The sequence below is a fragment of the Engystomops pustulosus genome, chromosome 1, assembly GCF_040894005.1.
Source record: "Engystomops pustulosus chromosome 1, aEngPut4.maternal, whole genome shotgun sequence".
NCBI classification, from domain to species: Eukaryota; Metazoa; Chordata; class Amphibia; order Anura; family Leptodactylidae; genus Engystomops; species Engystomops pustulosus.
This window is the reverse complement of record NC_092411.1, coordinates 11,098,000-11,117,542: the sequence shown is the minus strand read 5'-3', so window position 1 is coordinate 11,117,542 and position 19,543 is coordinate 11,098,000. Positions and strand designations below refer to the sequence as shown.

At 44.7% G+C, this 19,543-nt stretch overlaps 1 protein-coding gene across 2 annotated transcripts in view; it reads left to right on the top strand.

The window, feature by feature from the left end:
* Positions 1-9,569: 9,569 nt before the first annotated feature.
* ZBTB7C (zinc finger and BTB domain containing 7C) overlaps positions 9,570-19,543 on the top strand; it is a 113,343-nt gene continuing 103,369 nt past the window's right edge. For both annotated transcript variants that reach the window (XM_072133111.1, XM_072133096.1), the window contains exon 1: positions 9,570-9,807. The gene's annotated coding sequence lies outside the window, so the exon portion shown is untranslated. The remainder of the gene's footprint in view (positions 9,808-19,543) is intronic.

Here is a 19,543-nt window from a genome sequence, read left to right as displayed (position 1 = left end):
AATACTGCCCCCTATGTACAGGAATATAACTACTATAATACTGCCCCCTATGTACAAGAATATAACTACTATAATACTGCCCCCTATGTACAAGAATATAAATACTATAATACTACCCCCTATGTACAAGAATATAACTACTATAATACTGTCCCCTATGTACATGAATATAACTAGTATAATACTGCCCCCTATGTACATGAATATAACTAGCATAATACTGCCCCCTATGTACAAGAATATAACTACTATAATACTGCCCCCTTGCTGAGAGGTTGTGTGCAGTGTGAGCTCCTGAGGTCTCCTCATGTCTGGAGCTAGCCCAGGGCGGGGCCACCCTGGGTGGGGAAGTTCCCCATGCAAGGCCCAGGCTTCCAGGCCTTCTCTGGGAAATAATTCTCAGCCACCAAATCCCATGGATGAAAATCCTAAAGTGAGCAGTGCAGTGAGTTCTGTGCAGAGTGTCAGCAGTACCGGTGTTGTCAGAGTTTGTGAAGAGAAGAACATGAATGCGGTGAAGAAAGCAGCAGCAGTAGCAGTAAGTACCTCTATGGTGAATCCATCTACCAGTGTGAGTGTGAAGCAGGAACCAGTGAGTGAGACCAGAGCGCTGGGTCAGGCAGCAGGGAAAGGTGTGCAGGAGCAGAGGCAGCCTCCATTACAGGCCTCAGCTGTGCCCTCTACACCTCCATCATCCAGGCACAGGAGGACATCTCTAGAGCGCCAGACCATCCTGGAGAACCTGCAGAAGCCTGTCCTGATCCGGACTGAGAGAACCAGGTCTGGGAGTGGAGGAAACAGGACTGTAAGATCTGTGGAGGCCGAGGTGAGACCAGCAGGGAGGCCTCAAGCTGCTACCAGCGCTGTCACTGGCAGGAAAGTGGGACCCAGTCCCCATGATGGACATTGTATCCCCCCAGTAGTGACAGTCGCAGCGCGCCAGAGCCCGCCAGCGGCACAGAGGCCCGGACCCAGCAGAGTACAACATGCAGCCTCTCCCAGTCCTGCGGCTGAGCATGCACCTGCAGTCTCTCCCAGTCCTGTGGCTGAGCGTGCACCTGAGCTCCAGCTCGCTGATAAGATCCCAGCACTCGTAAAAACACTGGAGAAGCTAAAAGACCAGAAACTGCTGCTACAGAAAAAAATAGACTGTGCATATAAAATGAAAACCGCGAACCCCGAAAGACACGAGCTGTTAGACAAAAAACTGGCTTCATTGGCCAAAGAACTTGCTGACAACATCGCCAAGACGGAGGCCGTACTGGAGCAAATGGGACCTCTCGCTGAGACGTACAGGAACCAGGAGCGATTCCAGGCTCAAAGACATGATAGAGGATCATCATATCCTGTACCGGAGACCTGCGCTAATGGCGTCCAGCATGCAAAACCGGTACTGCAGCCGGCGACTTTCCCCTATCAGGAAGGAGATCTCTACAGGAAAGACATTGCCAGGAATCAGCAGCCACTTACAGAAGCACCACAAGTCCCAGCATCCTGCAAACTGCAGAACGATTGCAGCCATCCCATTGATGTAAATGGTGAATCCGTGGCACCACAAGTTCCAGCACCCAGCATGCAGCAAGGACAGGAACATCTCCTTGATGGTAATGGTGCAGTGCAGGCACCACAAGTCCCAGCATACAGCATGCAACAAGGACAAGGACACTTGCCTGATGTTAGTGGTGCAGATGACATCTCCATGCAGAAGGACTGTGGACACAATCCAGGAGGTAACACTGAAGCAGCACAGCAGATCTCCCAGGTGACGCCTGAGCAGAACAATCAGGACTCTGCTGATATCTCTGTGACTGATACTGCTGATATCTCTGTCTCTGATACTGCTATGTCTGTGGTTATTGCTGATTCTAATGTTGATATTTCTGTGTGTGATAATTTTCCAGCAGAAGGGGCTTCACCATCTGTCTGGGATGCTGTTGTAGAGCAGTCAGAGCAGTGTATGGAGCCTGGAGTCATAGAGGCTAATGGTGAGGAGGCGTTAGCGCAGTCCAATGCTCAGGACTTCCCCCCTTTAGTCCCTGATGTTAGTGTGGACCCTCCTAGTTCAGGTGCTCAGCAGCCTCCACAGCGCCCCCAGTCACACCGTGGTACAGGTTCTGACCAGACCTCCTCTGGCAATGCCTGGAGCCGGGGTGCACCATCCTTTACGTCCGGCTCACATTACACCGGTCAGGCGTTTAAGAGGAGGAATGTGGTAAGATTTAAGCACAGAGGGGCCACGGAAGACCTACCTGACCGGAGATTTGTTGTGAGATCTCTGCTATGTGACCAGATGGGTTTCTCGCCAAGTGACATCCTGGCAGTGATAAACCTCCCAGACCGCCAGGGATATGATGTCAGTTTTAAGTTGATGTGCAACCTGGACCGGTTTTGGGCAAATTTCTCCAGGTATAGGGATGCTGAGGGGTGGAATAAATTCAGCTTCATCCCCATCTCTAAACTTGGCCAGGTTACTGTCACCATTATCTTCTGGAATGAAGCTGTGCCCCCGCAGGATATTGTGCTCTGGCTCAGGAGACATTGTGACCTTATGTCAGAGCTCACTAAGACCCGGGATGAAGACGGGATCTGGACAGGAGGGTGGAAGGTCCTGGTGAGGTTACGCCAGTTTCATAACATAACCCAACATCTGCCCAATTCTTTCTTCATAGGCCGTGAGAAGGGGGTATGTTTCTATCCGGGTCAGCCCCGCAGATGTTTCAAGTGTGGTAGAGTCGGTCACGTGGCCAGTAATTGCACCATGATAAAGTGCAGCCTGTGTGGGGACATTGGTCATGTGAGTGCGGACTGCCAGAACATCCGTTGTAATCTGTGTGGAGAGATGGGGCATGCCCACAGGGATTGTCCTAATGCATGGCATAACATCTGTAAGACCTTCCCTGATGAAGATATACTGACAGGGGCAGATGACCTGGGGGAGGAGGAGGCTTTGTTGTCAGGGTCAGCTCAAGCTGGGCCAGAACCTCAGCGGATGGAAAGTGACATCATACTAGTACTAGAGCAGCCTCAAATAAACACAACGCCGGTACCAGACCAGCCTCAGATTAAAACCATACCAGTACAAGACCATTCCCGACCACAAAGCATTGAGGGGAACAAGCAGGTTGTCCCTCAGGTTGTACCACCCTCAGTGCCCATTCCTTCTCCAGCACCAACTTCTACAAAGAGAAGGAAGAAAGATACATCCACCCGTAAGCCAGAGGGTGAGTGGACCACTGTCCAAAAATCATCCAGGATGAAGGTGGACAGAACGGCAGATGTGACAATGACTGTCAACATGTTTAGTGTGTTGTCAGAGTCAGATGTAGAGGAAGAACTAGAGAGGGAACTTGAGAAAATGGTGGCAGAATATGAGGATGAGCCAGATCCCCCTTCCAAACGGAGACCTCAGGCAGTAGGGCCAGAATCTGAATCCGATATGGAGACAGGTGGTCAGCAGGAGGGCTCGGACTCAGACTTATGATGATGGGGTTACTCTCTCTGCTTCTTCTTATGGCTCTAATGGCGGATTTTCACCTTAAAGTCATCTCGACTAATGTAAATAGCATTAGGGCAAGGAAGAAAAGACATGCGGTGTATGAACATCTCCAATATCTGGACGCTGATGTCTTTTTCTTACAGGAGACTCATCTCAATAGTCTTAGTATCTTACGAGAAGCAGAGAGAGAATGGCGTTCAGGTCCATCCTTCTGGTCACTGTCTGTGGAGCCTTGTGCCGGGGTCTCTATACTATTTAATACACACGATGTCACCATACATAGACTTACCGAGGTGTCGATGGGAAGATGTTTGGTGCTGGAGGTTACCATCCGAGGTAGGAGGCTCCGACTTACTAATATCTATGGTCCACAGACAGTGACTGAAAGGGTAAATCTGTTTCATGAGGTAAAACCCTATCTCTTTACATCTGTGCCCATAATCATGACGGGTGACTTTAACGCCACCAGAGCATCTAGTGATCGATCCAGTGGTAGACCTCTCACCAGGGACTCCAAGGTCTTGAATGCTATAATCTCGCAGTCAGGTTTATCGGATGTGTTTGTGCAGGGTGGTAGGAAACCCAAATTTACCTACTCCTGTGCTGGAAGAACTAGCCGGATAGACTTGGCGCTGGTGAGTCCTATGGAGGTCATAGGAGAGAGGAGCGAAAAGTGTGTTCCCTATTCAGATCACCTTGCCTTATTTTTTTGCTTAGGTGCTAGTGAGCGGCCTGATATGGGAAGAGGGTTATGGAGACTTAACTCTAGTCTCTTGCAAGAAGGTTTTGTCCAGGAACATGTCCATTCTCTTCTACAGGGTGAAATGGAGAGAGTGGATTTCTATAACCATGCATCTGACTGGTGGGAGGACGTCAAGGAGGAGATCCGGTCCCTTTTAAAGAGACTGTCAGTAAAGAAGGGTAAGAGTAAGTACAGCCAGTATCTCAAGCTGCGGAAAGAATTGGAGTCACTCTATTCGGCGGGTGGGGATGAAAAACAAAAAATCGACCGACTGAAATCTGAAATCAAGCAGTATCAGTACAGCCGCTACACGTCCCTGGTTGTGGAGCGAGACTATGGAAGCTTAGTCACGCCTGATCCATATGAGAGTTGCCGGGAACGTGTGGCTAAGAAAACGATCACAGGTCTCACTGACTCCCAGGGAGTTTTGCAGGAATCTCGGGAGGGTATCCTGGGGGTGGTGAGATCCTACTATGCTGAATTATTTCAGAAGAAGGTTTTGGATAGAGGAAAAATGGCTCAATTCTTGGAGGCAACTCCAGGCCCTGACACTAAAGATTTGGATTTTTCTCCTTTGACAGCAGGAATAACAGAGGAGGAGGTTAAAGAGGCCATTGATAAGTTACATCTGAAGAAGGCACCAGGTCCTGATGGTATTACAGCTGAATTCTATAAGAAGTTCAGAGACCTCTTAGCCCCGATCCTCGTGGATGTTTACAGAAATTGTCTAGAGAATCACCTGATGCCTCCATCCATGAGAGTGTCCTCCCTTATTCTGCTGTCTAAAGGTAAGGAGCCTAGCGACATCAAGAACTGGAGGCCGATCGCCCTCTTGAATGTCGACAGGAAAATTCTGGCAAAAATTCTGTTTTCTAGGTTAGTCTGTTTGTCCCCAGCACTGTTGGCAGGCTCTCAGTACGGCACAGTAAGAGGGCGGAACATCTCTGGAGCAGTCATCTCGATAAGGGAGATGTTTGAGAGATGTAAAGCCCTGAGGTGTGGGAGATATGTTGTAGGTCTGGACCAGGCTAAAGCCTTTGACAGGGTTGATCACGATTATCTATGGGCCACTTTGTCAAAGTACGGTATTCCGGGACAATTTATAGATTGGCTGAGAACTTTGTATAGAGAGGCGAAGAGCTTTCCTCTGATCAATGGTTGGCAGGGGGACACTTTCGGAGTAGAGGCCGGGGTGCGACAGGGCTGCCCCCTGAGTCCACTGCTGTATGTGTTTGCCATAGACTTGTTCCTGAGATCACTGCAGCGGTGTGATTTTCAGGGGGTGCCGGTCCCCCATTGCTTGCCTTTGAAGGTAGTCGCCTACGCGGATGATGTGACTGTGGTGATATCTGAGCCTCGTGAGGTGGAGATGTTGTCTGCAGCCATCAGAAGTTACTCAGAGGCCTCCGGGTCTCTGGTCAACCTAGAGAAGAGTCAAGCTTTCTGGACATTGGATACTGCTCCTGGCTTTGATCTGCCACAATTCGCCAAGGCCTCCACCCATATTAAGATCCTTGGGGTTAAATTCGGGAGGGAAGATAATGCCAAACTAAATTGGGAGGATAAGTTGGAAACCGGAAATGCAAAGGTTCAGCGATGGAAGAACTGGAGGCTGACCTATAGAGAAAGGGTTACTCTGATGAAGACTTACCTGGTCCCTGTCTTCCTCTACGTCTCTGTCGTCTTTCCTTTGCCAGAATCTTTCTCCGCTAGACTCTTTAGCCTGTTCTTCCAACTTTTATGGGGGAACAGGTTGAACCCAGTAAAAAGAGGGATCACCTACCTGCAGAGGAGAGAGGGTGGGCTGGATATGTTAAATCCAAGGGTTTTCTTTGACTCCATGTTTCTGAAAGTCAATTTCGGTTGCCTGGACTCAAATGATGGTCTCCTGTGGGTAAGTAGTGTCAGGGACTGGATATTGCCTTTTGCAGAGTCTTGGGTGCGAGGCGGCAGTCTCAAGAGGGGCCGATGGACTCCTGGCTTCCTCCCCCAGTATCTGGTGTATGGTCTGAAGTGTGTCAGGATGTGGAAGCTGGAGAAGTCCTACATTGTCAGTAACACCAGGAGAGATCTCTATACTAGGATATGTCGGGCTTTCTACCACTCCCCACTTGCTCTCAGAGACTGTGTGACCACCACCTTACAGAAGAGTCTCAGGTTCCTCAATGGGAAGCGACTTCCCCCCAAGTTGTTTGATATCTCTTGGTTGTCACTACATGGGAGGTTATTTGTGAGAGGGAACCTAAAGTTTGTGAGTGTGGCAGATAGGAAGTGTCCTCTGGGGTGTCAGCAGGAGGAGACGATGGAGCATTTCATCTCTGAGTGCTGGGGAGGGAGGAAGATCTGGAAGGAAGTATCTGACCTGCTGAACATCCCGAGGCTGCAATTCCTCCAGTACCCGGACATCATCTATGGCGTCCCATCTCCAGATGGTAATATAGATCCGGGAACCATGTATCTCATAATAACAGTGATAAAGTATTACCACTGGCATGCCAGAACCCGGGTGTCCCTACACAGAGAGGACTATAACTACACGGCTGTGGTATCCCAAATATTGTCTGAGCTAAGGTGGATAAAATCACTGGAAGTCAGGAAAGACCAGAGAAATAGGAAATTATGGAGGAATATATCTGGTGTTTAATTTCTATATATATTGATTTTGCATTTTTCTTTTTCCTTTCCAGCAGCAGCAGCTATGGACTCTAAGTTACATTTACTCTGAGTTTATATTTGTTTGAATACTAATTGTACAGAAGAATGTATTTATGATTTTGTATTTTGCCTAATTGTATTTTTGTTGGTTTTTTTACAATAAAAATTGCCCCCTATGTACAAGAATATAACTACTATAATACTGCCCCCTATGTACAGGAATATAACTACTATAATACTGTCCCCTATGTACAGGAATATAACTACTATAATACTGCCCCCTATGTACAAGAATATAACTACTATAATACTGCCCCCTATGTACAAGAATATAACTACTATAATACTGCCCCCTATGTACAAGAGTATAACTACTATAATACTGCCCCTATGTACAAGAATATAAATACTATAATACTGCCCCCTATGTACAAGAATATAACTACTATAATACTGCCCCCTATGTACAGGAATATAACTACTATAATACTGCCCCCTATGTACAGGAATATAACTACTAAAATACTGCCCCCTATGTACAAGAATATAACTACTATAATACTGTCCCCTATGTACAGGAATATAACTGCTATAATACTGCCCCCTATGTACAAGAATATAACTACTATAATACTGCCCCCTATGTACAAGAATATAAATACTATAATACTACCCCCTATGTACAAGAATATAACTACTATAACACTGCCCCCTATGTACAAGAATATAACTACTATAATACTGCCCCCTATGTACAGGAATATAACTACTATAATACTGCCCCCTATGTACAGGAATATAACTACTATAATACTGCCCCCTATGTACAGGAATATAACTACTATAATACTGCCCCCTATGTACAAGAATATAACTACTATAATACTGCCCCCTATGTACAGGAATATAACTACTATAATACTGCCCCCTATGTACAAGAATATAACTACTATAATACTGCCCTCTATGTACAAGAATATAACTACTATAATACTGCTCCCTATGTACAAGAATATAAATACTATAATACTACCCCCTATGTACAAGAATATAACTACTATAACACTGCCCCCTATGTACAAGAATATAACTACTATAATACTGCCCCCTATGTACAAGAATATAAATACTATAATACTACCCCCTATGTACAAGAATATAACTACTATAACACTGCCCCCTATGTACAAGAATATAACTACTATAATACTGCCCCATATGTACAAGAATATAAATACTATAATACTACCCCCTATGTACAAGAATATAACTACTATAACACTGCCCCCTATGTACAAGAATATAACTACTATAATACTGCCCCATATGTACAAGAATATAACTACTATAATACTGCCCCCTATGTACAGGAATATAACTACTATAATATTGCCCCCTATGTACAAGAATATAACTACTATAATACTGCCCCCTATGTACAAGAATATAACTACTATAACACTGCCCCCTATGTACAAGAATATAACTACTATAATACTGCCCCCTATGTACAGGAATATAACTACTATAATACTGCCCCATATGTACAAGAATATAACTACTATAATACTGCCCCCTATGTACAGGAATATAACTACTATAATACTGCCTCCTATGTACAGGAATATAACTGCTATAATACTGCCCCCTATGTACAAGAATATAACTACTATAATACTGCCCCCTATGTACAAGGATATAACTACTATAATACTGCCCCCTATGTACAGGAATATAACTACTATAATACTGCTCCTATGTTCAGGAATATAACTACTATAATACTGCCCCTTATGTACAGGAATATAACTACTATAATACTACCCCCTATGTACAAGAATATAACTACTATAATACTGCCCCTATGTACAGGAATATAACTACTATAATACTGCCCCCTATGTACAAGAATATAACTACTATAATACTGCCCCCTATGTACAAGAATATAACTACTATAATACTGCTCCCTATGTACAGGAATATAACTACTATAATACTGCCCCCTATGTACAAGAATATAACTACTATAATACTGCCCCCTATGTACAGGAATATAACTACTATAATACTGCCCCCTATGTACAAGAATATAACTACTATAATACTGCCCCCTATGTACAGGAATATAACTACTATAATACTGCCCCCTATGTACAGGAATATAACTACTATAATATATGATGTAACTTTCCCGGCTGCACTGGGTGAATTTTCCGTATTTCGGGTAAGTTTAGGTGGAGATCTGCGGCACTGGTGAATTTACATGGCTGCGGCGTGAAGTTTTCATTAGTATGCCCAGTTAAAGGGCGACGTGGGAGCATTATAGAAGAATAATCCTACGTATTTATTACGCCAGCGTCTTTCCTGAGGGGCAGAGAATTATTCCGTTTCTGGCTTGCGGGGATAAATTCCGGCAGCTGGGAATAAGGATGGGTAGAAATCCACATAATTTCTGTGAGATGATTATAGAGTGCGGCCACCTCAGGTAGCGCGGGATCCTGGAGGGGGTGAGTGTGGGGTCACCTTCCTGGCGCCTGGGGGCGACCGGTGTCACTTCTAATGAAAATAAGTGTGAGAGATGGAAGAGAGAGAAGAATGGTGTAAGTGGGAGGAGAGGAGGCGAGGGCTGGGGGGAAATAAAGAAGATATATGGAGAGAGGGAAGGATGGAGATCTGTGGGAGATGAGCGCGCGGAGGGACAGACATAAAAAATAAGTGAGACAAAAAAACAAGCAGCAGGGAAAGGACAAGGAAGGGAGGGGGAGACACACACTGATGAGTCTGTGCAACCAGACTGAGATCAAGCCATGTCCAAGGAGGTAGAGCCGTCCACCCCTGCAGGCAGAGGCAGGCGCAGGAAGCACTGAAGACATTGTATCCGCTGTGTATCCTGGAGCAGACACCCACAGAGGTGAGCGCCCGCATCACCCCATCCATCCATGCATCATGTCATGGTAACCGCTGGACCAAGCATCCGGGGGTCTCCCATAGTTCACTCCGTGCAGACATTGCAAGGATATGGGGGGGTCTCTCATCTCCCAGGGGATCGGAGGATGAAATTTTGGTGTAACTTTTTCCGGATGCGGAATGAATGAGCGAGCGCTCGGTGGCTTTGCATTGGGTGTCTGTATTAGGTGGGGATGTAGCAGAGCTGAGTTTATCCTGTTGCACATTTCGTGTCTGTAGGATGAAGAATAGAAGTCATGTCATGTATAGTGTTATATCTCATGTATGTATGAAGAATAGAAGTCATGTATAGTGTTATATCTCATGTATGTATGAAGAATAGAAGTCATGTCATGTATAGTGTTATATCTCATGTATGTATGAAGAATAGAAGTCATGTCATGTATAGTGTTATATCTCATGTATGTATGAAGAATAGAAGTCATGTCATGTATAGTGTTATATCTCATGTATGTATGAAGAATAGAAGTCATGTCATGTATAGTGTTATATCTCATGTGTGTATGAAGAATAGAAGTCATGTCATGCATAGTGTCAAATCTCATGTATGTATGAAGAATAGAAGTCATGTCATGTATAGTGTTATATCTCATGTATGTATGAAAAATAGAAGTCATGTCATGTATAGTGTTTTATCTCATGTATGTATGATGGAGAATAGAAGTCATGTCATGTATAGTGTTATATCTCATGTATGTATGTATGAAGAATAGAAGTCATATCATGTATAGTGTTGTATCTCATGTATGTATGAAGAATAATAGTCGTGTAATGTATAGTGTTATATCTCATGTATGTATGAAGAATAGAAGTCATGTCATGTATAGTGTTATATCTCATGTATGTATGAAGAATAGAAGTCATGTCATGTATAGTGTTATATCTCATGTATGTATGAAGAATAGAAGTCGTGTCATGTATAGTGTTATATCTCATGTATGTATGAAGAATAGAAGTCATGTCATGTATAGTGTTTTATCTCATGTATGTATGATGGAGAATAGAAGTCATGTCATGTATAGTGTTTTATCTCATGTATGTATGAAGAATAGAAGTCATATCATGTATAGTGTTGTATCTCATGTATGTATGAAGAATAATAGTCGTGTAATGTATAGTGTTATATCTCATGTATGTATGAAGAATAGAAGTCATGTCATGTATAGTGTCAAATCTCATGTATGTATGAAGAATAGAAGTGACGTATAGTGTTATATCTCGTGTATGTATGATGGAGAATAGTCGTGTATAATGTTATACCTCATGTATGTATGAAGAATAGAAGTCATGTTATGTATAGTGTCAAATCTCATGTATGTATGATGAAGAATAGTCGTGTATAATGTTATACCTCATGTGTGTATGAAGAATAGAAGTCATGACATGTATAGTGTCAAATCTCATGTATGTGTGAAGAATAGAAGTCCTGTATAGTCTTATATCTCTGGTATGTATGATGGAGAATAGTTGTGAATAGTGTTATATCTCATGTGTGTATGATGGAGAATAGAAGTTATGTATAATGCTATATCTCATGTATGTATGATGAAGAATAGTAGTCGTGTGTATTGTTATATCTCATGTATGTATGAAGAATAGAAGTAATGTCATGTATAGTGTTACATCTCATATATGTATGATGAAAAATAGAAGTCACGTCATGTATAATGCTATATTTCATGTATGATGGAGAATAGAAGTCACGTATAGTGTTATATGGTTATTAAAGTTTTTTGAAAGGTTATTGATCATGGAAATGATATAGGGGTGAAGATCTATCTATGTGCTCTGGAGTACTCAGTGTCTATGCATTCTTGTAGTAGTAGTCTGACCAGTACAGTATACAGCCAGGATATAGTAGACAAGGTATACGCATATTCATAATGAAGTCACCTGTAGGGTAGACTGTCATCAGGAGGCTACCCACATGCACCTACCTAGAAGAGACTACTATCCTCATAGGGTTTGTGATGACGGTGGTAGTAGTCATCATCTGCTTTGTGTACAATAGGAACTTGTCATAGATAAGAGACAGATGGCTAGAAAGAGAAAGGACAGAAAAGTGGATATAGCACAAAGATATAAGAGATGGATAGATATGAAATGGGTAGAGACAGACGAATATGAGGAAGATTGATGGATACATAATTAGAGGATTGATATGAGAGAACTATAGGTATGAATAGCGGTTTAGATTATTGACAGATGTGACATAAATGGAACAGATAGAAGATCTATGCGCCAGATGTATCGCTGTCCTACGCTTAAGTGTAGTTGTTGCGCCAGAATTATCACAAGTTACAACCGTCTGTGATGAGTTGAGGTCCTGCCTCTTTTTTATCACTTTACTTTATGCGCAGTAGCAGAAGCACTGGCACTGGCACTGCTCCCGCACGCAAAACCGCTCCAGGTGGAGACGGGTATCAGCTTTAGTGGAGTGTCTGTTAGCACCTGCTGCAATAATAAGGAAACCGGAGGTGCTCAGCAGGGAAATGTGGCAGCATCATGTAGACAAGCAAAAGAACGGAGCGGCACTCGCCGGAATAACCGACGCCGACATGCGTCAGAGGCTAGAGAAAGCGCTTTGCAGCGCGAAACGGTCCGTTGCCTTGCCGCATGTTGGCGTCCTGTACTGTCCATGCACCTATTAAAGTTCTGAAGTCGCTTCATTCTTCTGTTTGTTTACTTTATGCGCAATTTAGGCACAATATTAGATTTGGGCTCTTACATGTGATCCTCCTACAAGCTTCTCTCTGCTTCTCTCCCGCACCCCAGCATGAGAATGACCCCCACAGCAGCACCCAGGTGTGTGACACCCAGCACCCAGTGACCTCCTCAGCAGGGGCTTCTCCTGGAGGGGATCCCCCAGTGCTGCTCTCCTGCTGCCCCCCTGTAATTCTGCACAGTATCCCCCTTAGACTCCAGGGTGGTCATCCTGCTTCTTGGGGACATTTCTCTGTAGTATCTGCAAAATCCTGCAAAATGCTCTTCTCTCCTGCTCTGAGCTGCTGCTTTTGCAGATTGTTTGTAAATAGAAGATCATGAACTGTAAACAGAGGCTGCACATAGTGGGGGTCATTTACTAAAGGCCCGATTCGCGTTTTCCCGACGTGTTACGCGAATATTTCCGATTTGCGCCGATTGTACCTGAATTGCCCCGGGATTGTGGCGCACGCGATCGGATTGTGGCGCATCGGCGCCGGCATGCGCGCGACGGAAATAGGGGGGCGTGGCCGAACGAAAACCCGACGTATTCGGAAAAACCGCCGCATTTAAAAACCGAAAAAGTGTCGCTTGGGGAGCGCTTACCTTCACTTGGTCCGAGGTGGTGAATTCCGGCGCGATGAGATGACTTTAAGCGCAGCAGCGCCACCTGGTGGACGGCGGAAGAACTACATTCATAAATCCCGGCCGGACCCGAATGCAGAGCAGAGAACGCGCCGCTGGATCGCGACTGGACCGGGTAAGTAAATGTGCCCCAGTGTCTGTAGGGTCTGTAGTGGCTGCTGAGCTCTGCTTCTGGGGATAAGCTGCTCTGAACAAGACCTGAGTGCTGCTTCTCAGTTTACGCCACCTTCGGGGTGGAAGGTTTTTTTGCCTGAAAAGTCGCTGATGATGAATGATTATTAGGCACAGCAAAAACATCTGAAGGATAAATTATGAAAACTTGGTTATTTGGTGTTTAGACGCAAAACTGCTGAGAACAATCTCTAGATGAACATCTCATTACATTGTAATATTTTGCAGGGGTTGTCCTGGTTGTGTCTGGTTTTGCATCAGAGCTACATAGAAATAAATCGGGTCGAGCTGCAATACCACACAAAAGCTGCGGACAGGTGTGGCGCTGTTTCAGAAAGAAAGTAGCCATGTGTTTGTGACCCTGTCACCCTTATGAGATCTCTGTCCCAGCAATACACTGGATGGAAGTTGGAGGTGTCTCCACCATTTCTGCATTGTCTTGTTTCTATAATGTTTCCACCCTGGGTCATCTGTGAGGACAACATGTGGTGACATTTCTGATGGCTACAGCAATAAATCTGTGTATAGAGACAATGTATACAGGCAGGGAACATTGTTACATAATCATTGTTACCAAATGATGGGTCTTCTATGATCCCCATACACTGTACTTACCTGTCAGGGTATAAGTAATGGGAAATCCGGCTCTTCTTAGCGAGTTGGCTCATTAGGCTCCGCTCACTAAGAAGAGTTGGCTCTTCCAGCTCCTGAACGCCTCCCTATTAAATATATAATAGGGAGCCGCAGGCCAATCAGTCCCCCCACACCACCCTACAGAATTGTGTCAAACACTCCATGTTAAAGGTGCACCAAAAAAAAAGTGCTGCACTCTGTCGGAGCAGTCCAGGGGGCACCAGATTAGCGAAGAATAGGAGCCAGAAACCCTGAATCTGGTGCCCTCTGCAGACTACACAGGACACTGCACATAGTACACAGGACAGTGCGCATAGTACACCCTGCACTACTCACATGAGGAGGATGCAGCAGCATCTGATGAGATACAAAATGTAGCAATTATATGCAGAAGCCTCTGTTTGCCTTGGATTTGTGTTCTCTCTCACTTGGCTACTTTCGCAGTGTTAATAATAAATGCACTTAATAATTTATAAGTTTGCAGCGAGTGCAGTGATATCAGCGGTGAGGGCAGTCCAGAAGACTCAGCAGTGGGTGCAGTAAAGCAGAATGGAGCTGTGCAGTGAGTGCAGTAAAGCGGAGCTGTGCAGTGGGTGCAGTGCAGAACAGAAAAGTGTAGCTAATCAGTGAGTGCAGTGCAGAATAGTGGAGCTAGGTGTGCAGTGAGTGCAGCAGAGGGGCCCATGCAGTGAGTGCAGTAGAGCGGAGCTATGCAGTGTGACAGAGAGGAGCTATGCAGTGAGCGTAGATGTGCAGTGAATGCAGTGCTGAAAAGAGGACCTGTGCAGGATTGCAGCAGAAGGGAGCTGTGTGGCGAGTGCAGTGCAGAAGTGAGGACCTGTGCTGTAGAGTTTAGCTATGCAGTGGGTGCAGTGCGGCAGAGTGGAGCTATGCTGTAAGTGCAGCGGTGCAGTTAAGAGAGGACCTGTGCAGTGAGTGAAGCACAGCAGAGTGGAGCGGTGAGTGCAGTGCAGAGCAGATCAGAACAGTGGAGCCTGTGCAGTGAAACATAGTGGAGTTGTGCAGTGAGTGCAGAACAGTGGAGCCTATGCAGTGAGTGCAGTGCAGCAGAGTAGAGCGGAGCAGTGATTGCAGTGCAGCAGAGTAGAGCGGAGCAGTGATTGCAGTGCAGCAGAGTGGAGCGGAGCAGTGAGTGCAGTGCAGCAGAGTAGAGCGGAGCAGTGATTGCAGTGCAGCAGAGTGGAGCGGAGCAGTGAGTGCAGCTGTGCACCTGACCTCCTTCACTCTTTGCTTCCTGCTCTTACATCTTCAGCGTCTCCCAGATGTAGGACTTGTCCCCCTCCTCCTCCGGCTCAGCCTGGTGCACAGGATCCCAGTCCTGCCCTTTGAAGCTGATGCTTTTATTGAAACCGCAAGAAGTATTTTTAGGAGGCTGCAGTTCGCTTCCTGGGGAGACATCACTTTGGAGGGGAAGAGACAAGGCCCAATTAACCTCTTTACTGCCAGACTCAATGATAACAAACAGGTCCACACTCATTACTGTAGAATTGCTGGATTTACGGCTTTTGTCGCCTTCAGGGCTTTTTCCTAATGATGTCTCATGTTTTCTACGACTGCAGAAGTGGAGTCTTCATCCCGTGCACTAACTGCCGACACTCACAGCGAGGACACTTACAGGCACCGGGGGTCATTTATCATTAGGCGGCTCCTTGGGACAGTGAGATGTCTGTTTTTGGAGTTCTTCTGCCCATGAGATCCATTAAAGTAGCTTTAACCGCTTAATAAATAAATTTGCTGTAATTGCAAATGCTCAATGCAAAACTTTTCAAAAACTTTTTTATGCCAAAAAAAGCCCAGGAAAACCAATGATAAATAAGAGTCCTCCGATTTTATCCTAAAGGACAGTGTATGTTATACGACCAACAGACTTCTCTTCCTCCACCCAGAGATTCCCATCCAATGGACTCTCATGAATGAGTCACAATTAGGGGAATGTTTCTTGATGGAGTTGTCCTTTAAATACAGTAGGGGAAGTTGCATCAGACAATGGGGGGCCCAAGGATTGTTATAGTTTTAAATATATTAAAATAATAATAATTCTTTATTTATATAGCGCACACATATAATGCAGCGCTGCACAGAGCTTGTCACATCAGTCCCCGTCCCCAATGGGACTCACAATCTAATCAACCTACCTGTATGTTATGGAGTGTGGGAGATAACTGGAGGACCTAGAGGAAACCCACGCAAACACAGAGAGAACATACAAACTCTTTGCCGATGTTGACCTGGGTGGGATTTGAATCCAGGACCCCAGCACTGGAGTGCTACTTACTCAGCCACTCATCTACGGGCGGTCCCTGACTTAAGAACACCTGACTTACAGAGGACCCCTAGTTACTCTGGATGTTGCTTACTGTACTTTAGCCTTAGGCTACAATGATCAGCTATAACAATTATCACAAGTGTCTGCAGTGAAGATTTATTGTTACTCCTGGTTCTTATGACAATCCAACATTTTTAAAATCCAATTAACACAAAGACTAAAAATTTTTTTCCTGGATCTACAGTTATAAAATATACAGTTCCGACTTACATACAAATTCAACTTAAGAACAAACTTGCAGAACCGATCTTGTATGTAACTCAGGGACTGCCTGTATTGTGCATATTTAAAAAAAAAAGTCTACTAGCCTTCATTTGATGAAAATTTTATGGGAACCTAAATGAACCCACCCAAAATAAATACTTCATAAAAAAACTATGTTTAAAAATCATTGCTTTTATCCCTCAATAGTTCAGTTCTATGGCTGCAATGTTAAAACGTTGTATGCAAATCAGCTGATGTGAGTCCAATGATATTAATGGAGCCCGGCATATTAAATTTTACTTGTTTTGCCCTGCCTCCTTGTTCCTGATTGACAGGTCTCACTGCTAGGACATGCTGCTGTATAGAACTGGTACTTAGGGACCGTCTGCCAATATTTAACTATAGACACAGCTCTGTTTACTTAAAAAAATTACGGTGTCAAATGTTTTACACAATGCCTTGCTGGAACAAAGAGTTCTGTTACATCATTGAGCACTTTATGTGATGTGACCAGGGTGATGTTATCTACGGTGCTTTATCCAATATTTGCAAAATCTACCCCATGTATGTATCTGATCACATGAAATCACAGCATGTCTCAATGGAGGATGAGGAGGAGTAGATATCCATGAAGGCTCATGTGATCAGATTCATACATGGGGTAGATTATGTATATAATATCACCCTGATAACATGACACAAAGTGCAGAATAGTGAGTAGATATGGGGAATATTAGATAGGAGTGACAAGCTGAGCAGGACACACCGACCCAGGTAACATAACAAAGTTGATTTTATGGGGATGTGAGGGAAACAATTTTTAGCTAAAAGGAGGGTGTCATGTAGTTAATAGGGCTCTATGGGAACCTAACCCTTAAAAAGTGATGGGTCTTGCAATGTGGAGACATAAAACCCATGTACCCCTTTAACAGTGCCCATAAATCTTAATCTTGTTGCACAAGAAACAAACCCTCTCACCGAAAAATTAAAAAAAGAAAAAGTGCAATACTTAATTTCTCCTAGGGGGGCGCTGTGAGGAAATTGAACACTTATTAACAGGTTTAAAAGGATTCTTTGTAATGACCATTGATATCAGCAGGTGATATGGGGCCCCCCGCCCCACTAGATCCCGTGGTGGGGGCCTCTGTTTCCTACGCCATGGATCATACCTGACAGGTGAGATCTCTGACGGATGGTGCTGGGAACACGGAGCGCGATCCACAGAGGAAATATTCAAGCTGCGCTATAAATGACATCTGGCACAGAGGAAGCGGGGAAATAGTGAGAGTGAGCGGACGCTGTGTTTATAGGAAAAGGTGCGTCCTGACGGGTATTTTTAGCTTTTCTGGATGGGAAAAAAAAAACGTTTCCTAGAACTTTTGGTTTTCTTTGCAGAGTTTTAAGACAAATTCATCCCTTCTTTATGGTGTTCATAGGTATAATGGGCCCAAACAGAGCACTATATAAAATCCTCTCTGCTTTTTCTGCTCTATAACATGCTCCCTGCAGATAGGACCCTAGGTACAATGTGATCAGCTCCTCCTGCTCTATAAATTGCTGCCTGCAGATAGGACACTATGTACAATGTGCTCAGCTCCTCCTGCTCTATAACATGCTGCCTGCAGATAGGACACTATGTACAATCTGCTCAGCTCCTCCTGCTCTATAACATGCTGCCTGCAGATAGGACACTATGTACAATGTGCACAGGTCCTCCTGCTCTATAACATGCTGCCTGCAGATAGGACACTAGGTACAATGTGATCAGCTCCTCCTGCTCTATAAATTGCTGCCTGCAGATAGGACACTATGTAAAATGTGCTCATCTCATCCTGCTCTATAACATGCTGCCTGCAGATAGGATACTATGTACAATCTGCTCAGCTCATCCTGCTCTATAAGATGCTGCCTGCAGATAGGACACTATGTACAATGTGCTCAGCTCCTCCTGCTCTATAACATGCTGCCTGCAAATAGGACACTATGTATAGTCTGCTCAGCTCCTCCTGCTCTATAATATGTTGCCTGCAGATAGGACACTATGTACAATGTGCTCAGCTCCTCCTGCTCTATAAAATGCTGCCTGCAGATAGGACACTATGTACAATGTGCTCAGCTCCTCCTGCTCTATAACATGCTGCCTGCAGATAGGACACTATGTATAGTCTGCTCAGCTCCTCCTGCTCTATAATATGTTGCCTGCAGATAGGACACTATGTACAATGTGCTCAGCTCCTCCTGCTCTATAAAATGCTGCCTGCAGATAGGACACTATGTACAATGTGCTCAGCTCCTCCTGCTCTATAACATGCTGCCTGCAGATAGGACACTATGTATAGTCTGCTCAGCTCCTCCTGCTCTATAATATGTTGACTGCAGATAGGACACTATGTACAATGTGCTCAGCTCCTCCTGCTCTACAAAATGCTGCCTGCAGATAGGACACTTTGTACAATGTGCTCAGCTCCTCCTGCTCTATAACATGCTGACTGCAGATAGGACACTATGTACAATAAGCACAGCTCCTCCTGCTCTATAACATGCTGCCTGCAGATAGGACACTATGTACAATGTGCACTGCTCCTCCTCCTCTATAACATGCTGCCTGCAGATAGGACACTATGTACAATGTGCACAGCTCCTCCTGCTCTATAACATGCTGCCTGCAGATAGGACACTAGGTACAATGTGATCAGCTCCTCCTGCTCTATAAATTGCTGCCTGCAGATAGGACACTATGTACAATGTGCTCAGCTCCTCCTGCTCTATAACATGCTGCCTGCAGATAGGACACTATGTACAATGTGCACAGCTCCTCCTGCTCTATAACATGCTGCCTGCAGATAGGACACTAGGTACAATGTGATCAGCTCCTCCGGCTCTATAAATTGCTGCCTGCAGATAGGACACTATGTACAATGTGCTCAGCTCCTCTTGCTCTATAACATGCTGCCTGCAGATAGGACACTATGTACAA